The sequence below is a fragment of the Wyeomyia smithii genome, chromosome 3 (genome assembly GCF_029784165.1).
Source record: "Wyeomyia smithii strain HCP4-BCI-WySm-NY-G18 chromosome 3, ASM2978416v1, whole genome shotgun sequence".
Taxonomy (NCBI): Eukaryota; Metazoa; Arthropoda; class Insecta; order Diptera; family Culicidae; genus Wyeomyia; species Wyeomyia smithii.
In genome coordinates, this window is record NC_073696.1 from 229,011,045 (window position 1) to 229,016,530 (window position 5,486).

The 5,486-nt window shown below is 38.0% G+C and overlaps 1 non-coding gene across 1 annotated transcript; it reads left to right on the top strand.

Moving 5' to 3' along the window:
* The first annotated feature begins 4,221 nt into the window (after window positions 1-4,221).
* Window positions 4,222-4,293, top strand: Trnap-ugg (transfer RNA proline (anticodon UGG)). Its single transcript has one exon. It is a non-coding gene; the product is annotated as a tRNA-Pro (tRNA).
* Window positions 4,294-5,486: the final 1,193 nt, after the last annotated feature.

Consider the following 5,486-nt stretch of genomic DNA (forward strand, 5'->3'; position numbering starts at 1 on the left):
CCTTTCAGAAAAATTATGCATCGTGAAACAAAAATAAATGGAAATAACGATAGTAGTTACAACAGATTGAATATCTCAAAAACCAAAAACCGAAAATCTCAAAAATTTGGCTTTTTTGCAGAAACTGCACAATGTAGGTTAAGTACTGAACTTGAAGAAATACAGAATAAAACCATACTGGCCTAATTTTGTTTTCTATCAATACCCTTTACAAAAAATAATTGTAATTAAAAAATATAGGAACAAAGTTATATATGTAACTTATAGGAACATCTGTGCAAAGTTTCAGTTAAAATTGGGACAATTTAAAGGATTTCTCCTCTATTTTTCCTCTTTCTCTCTCTGTATCCCTCTTTCTCTCTCTCTCTCTCTCTATCTCTTTCTGTCACTCTCTCTCTATCACTCTCTTTTTGTCACTCTCTCTCTCTATCGCTCTCTTTCTGTCACTCTCTCTATCGCTCTTTCTGTCACTCTCTCTATAGCTCTTTCTGTCACTTTCTTTCTTTTCTCTATTCCTCTCTCTCTATCGCTCTCTTTCTATCACTCTCTCTCTCTCTCTCTATCGCTCTTTCTGTCACTCTCTCTCTCTATCGCTCTCTTTCTGTCACTCTCTCTCTATCGCTCTATTTCTGTCTCTCTCTTTGTAACGCTTTCTCTCTATCGATCTCTCTTCCTCTTTTACAATCTCTTTCTCTCTATCACTCCCCTCTTTTGCCCTCTTTCTTTCTCTTTCTGTATGGCTTTTTCTCTCTTTCTCTATCGCTCTCTCATTCTCTATTGCTCTATCGTCTCTCTCTGTCTCGATTTCGATCTCTCATTCTTGTTAATCTTTCTTTCTATTTTTCTACTTCTTTTATTCATTTTAAATATTTTGTCTGTTCCAACAAGTCTCTGTCTCTCCGTGCTTCTCTCTTATCCCCTATTTTTCGTGTATCTCTCCTACCTTTTTTCTCGTTCTCTTTTTTTCTCTTTTCTTGTTGTTTCTTTTTTGTATTCCTTTTTCAATCGCTCTTTTATTTATATCGCTCGCGCCATCTTTTTCCTTTCTGTTTTTTAGTCTTCTTTAGCCACTTTATTTATTTACTTAAATTTTTTTCCTTTCCTTCGCCTTCTTATTTTTATTTTCTTTTTTATTATAAATGGAGGAAAGTATCTCTCACTTGTTTATCTATTTTCTTTTATACCCTTTATGCTCTTCTTTAACTCTCTTTCCCTCATTTGTTCTCTCTATACCCTTGATCTCCATGCTTTCTTTTTGTTTCTCTGATTGTACACGTGTAAATATCTCTTTGTACACTAGTTTATATGAGTTTGCGGTGACCTTCTTTAAAGAACATTCAGAGGATGAAATAAAAAGCTAAGAGTTTATTTCATACGTTAGAAAAAACTAAAGATTTCGAAGAATGAAGCATAAAATAATTTTTATAATCTTGATGATAGTTAACATCAGATCATCAGATCAAGTTAAAGAAGTCGAAGTAAAACAAAAAATTAAACAGCCTAATGATTGAAATACAAGCGGAATCAGAAGTACACATTAATTCAAAATTCACTTTTTACTCTCAACCCTCTTCTTTTAGTCTTTCGTTTTCTTTTTTGAGGTACTACGTCGCTAGGAAAATTTCACTACAGGGGTGCAAAGTGAAAATCTAAAAACGGAAAAGGGGACTAAATTTGTCCCTTACCATGTCCGAAATGATATCATCACTCGGTTAGTTTTCAACGGATTTCCTTCGTTTGCGTCTGCCAAAATGCTGAAAATTGCATTTTGATTATGCAAACTTTGTACTATTAAAAATTGCCAAGCCTTGTCGAAAAGCAGATTTCGACCAATCAGAGCTGGGCTACTTTCTCTAGCACGGTCGACAAAATATTACACCTAATCACCCGGGAATTCACGCTTTAGATTAAAAGATATGAGAGTCTGTTTTCGGATCAAACAAATACTATATCAAATATCAATATGCAATACGATACACCATTGCGTGGCTAAGAGTGCGGCACCTTCTGCTATCTACTTTTATCCGACATGAACATGGCAACGAAGAGTGATTTTGTTGGTGGCAGGATTTTTTGACGTAGAATTACGTCTTACGGTAGCATTTTAGGGGTGCAAATTGTCTTGTTTTGATATCAAATTTCGACCAATCAGAGCTGAAAACAAGGTCAAATATCGTTCAATATTAGGCCGGGATGATACATGGAAAACGACCCGAGATGCCATTTTGAATTTCAAGATGGTGACTTCCAATTTCGGAAAAACTGCTTCAAATGGCCGAATATCACCCAATATGGAATATGCAACCGAAAATCAACTACAAGAGCCATTTTGAAGTTCAAGATGGTGACCTTCGGTTCCTTGAAAGCAACATAAAACGATTACATACGATCAAATACCTCGAGATAATCCTCAGTTCCAGTTTCCGGAAATCTGCAAAAATGACCAAATATGGGTGATATAATCAGAGTGATATCCAGAGTCCTCAAGTCGACTCCAGTCATAATTTCGGAACCCAAGATTGTGTCTTCTAGTTTACATAAACAGTCTAAAGGGTCGCATATACACACTGGTGCCGGTAGATGTATATAAATTTTGGGCAGAGTGTCCTGCAGTCATCTATCAGTATACAGGATAGCAAAATTTCTAATTCTGTGCAAACGAGAAAAAATTACGATGCCACCGATGACAATTCACATCGCTAAAAATAAATTTAAAACAATATTTTTAGAGAAACAATTGTTTAAAAACAGTTAAAAATTTTCTCAGCTGTCTTAGATTGAATATTCGCTTTTGTTTTTTGCTTTGCATATTTAAAAATCAGCTGGTCTTTGAAATCTTTCAACGCAGCACAACACCAAATTTCTTTTTCTCATTGTCCAAAACACGAAGATCTCTTTATTTCAAAGATATCTCTGAAATTTTCAGATTAGAGTTCGCAAGTTACGAAAAAACAAAAATTAAGCAGCATTATGACCAAAACACGAATTTAATTGGGTTGTTTAGCTTTTCACGGATTTCTGGGATTTATATATCAGCTAAAAGAGTGTAATTTTCTGAGCAAAACGTGATTTTTTTCAAATTTTCAAACATTGTCCTTCCATTTTTAAATGAAGAATAAAATCGCTCCAAATCGCTACAATGACAGTTGGTATATGGGCGAACTGTCATTGTAGCGATTTCGACCAGTTTTGATTCGTGATTCAAAAGTTGAAGGACAGCGATAGAAAATTTAAAAAATCACGTTTTGCTTAGAAAATGCAGCTCTTTCAGATAATATAAAAATTGATATAGCTAAACAACCCAATTAGGAACTTATATTTTGCAGTTCATATTTCCACCAACATGATCGGACTTTTCGTTATATACAGCGTTGTTTGAGACGTATTTGGAATGACCAACCATTTTGCAGTGTGAAATGCATTCGGCTAAACTCATAATTTGCCGTAGAATGTAGCAAAGTAAGAGAAGTTAGGAAGCATTAGCAGGGTCAAATTAAACACAGACCTAGCACCGTATCGGTGCATATTTTCACCTCAATTACCAATTCATTGTCTCGTAGCTAGTTTGACTTCATCCGCCCACTCTTTCAATCAATTACGTAAGATTGTTCCTCAACAGTTACTCGCGAAACTAATTAAAAAGACCGACGCAATACACGAAGCAAATAAACGATTTACGACCGTTGTTTGTTTGTCGAATCGAAAGGGGCCTTTAACGCATCGTTCAACGTTCTTCTCTTCTCCTGCTCTGCTGCTCACAGTCTAATCAACATTATCAACCGCTGTGTGTGCACGACCGATTGGCCTGTAAAGCCCCCGCGCGCGCCTGATGTCGTCAGTTCTAGAGCGCCGTAACAAGGCGACACATAAGAAATTGCGTCACTCAGCATCAAGCGCGCCCAGTTTCCTTCGAATTTCCGAGGCGTCATCACGAGTGGCGGGGTAAACATTTCTATTTACGGACGCGCTAGAGCTAATATTCATCAACAACGAACAGCCTCTCTGTAAAGGTTCTGTCGATGGAGATGCCTGAAATGATGATAGGATGAACCTGCCGGGAACGATGGCGGGGAGATGCTGCAAATAAATCCAGCTGCATGACGTCTGAAATAAATGGCGAAAAAACCTTGAATTTTGCGATCGATATTTTGTACAAGCAGGATGTTATCAGCGCGTATACTCTCTATCGCCAATTATAGAGGGAGTTCGTGGAACCTCTGAGGCTCAATGATCTAGGGGTATGATTCTCGCTTTGGGTGCGAGAGGTCCCGGGTTCAAATCCCGGTTGAGCCCGTATATATTTTGCTATACTATACGATGGAAACTAGACGGAAACAACTATAATAATTGAACTAAAAATCTTTAACATTTTTTACAACTCACAACGACACATACAGCTTGAAAATATGAAGTTACAGTCATAAACTCTCGTGAACCACATTCAGCGCAAACATAATGATGTGAAGTGAGCCGTACGAAGAACTTGTCTGAGAAACTTAATCTCGAATGCATTGCTACCGGCGCCGGAGGACAAAACGACCGTGTCCTCGGAAAGATACACACCCTCACAAATCATCCACCCCTTCTTCGATTCAACGGAGAAGCGGTAAGGAATGCACCCACCACCGCCGCCGCACCGCAAATTCATTTGCTTGCTGAATAGGGGATAAGTTTAGAAATTACTGGCTTCTACAGGAGCAATAAAATATTGATTCAAGTGGCACCCAATCAAGCAAATGGATTCCCCAAGCCTCCAGCCGGTGGGGTCTTTTGGGCCGGTTTTCGAAAGTTTTCGGGACAACTAGTAATCGTTACAGAGCGGTGTGTATTATAGGATAGCACCCCTTTCGAAATGGCAATCTGTGTCGAGAATTAAGATCGGCAGCGGTTGATTATACAAAAGGGTTTGCAGAAATAATTTCAATTTATGAAATGGAACGTTACGCCAGCCAAGCCAGCGTGTTTGCTAATATTTCAATCCAGACCGGGGAAACTGGCACCCGATTGGTTTTCAGTGAATTGCGGATGGCTTTACCCTGAATCTGGTTTACGATGTCCAATATTGCTCATGATTGATTTTGGTTCGTGGTTTTTCTTCTCGGTTCAAATGTAATTATCCGTTTCTCGGTGTTGGGTCAACCGATTTATACTTTACTAGAGGTTTTCCGACCTATCGTTAAATTTGAATAAAACTTCTTTCGTACACGAATTCGGTTTAGCAGACCGCGGGTTGAGATTTTTTAAATTCAAATGCAATTTTCTGAGGAATCGTACGCATCAAACAATTAAAAGTATTCCCACACCAAATGTAAAATCTCTGCTGATATTTTAACTACCAAGTTATCATGATTACACTGGTCGACAAAAGCGAAAAAAATGTTGCCCTAAGGCCTTCAACTATTGCTGTCAATTTTGGAAGTGTATGCAGAAGCGCGTCACAGTAGGTGCTCGCCGGGTTTGTCACTTCTACGCAACGCTTATGGGAA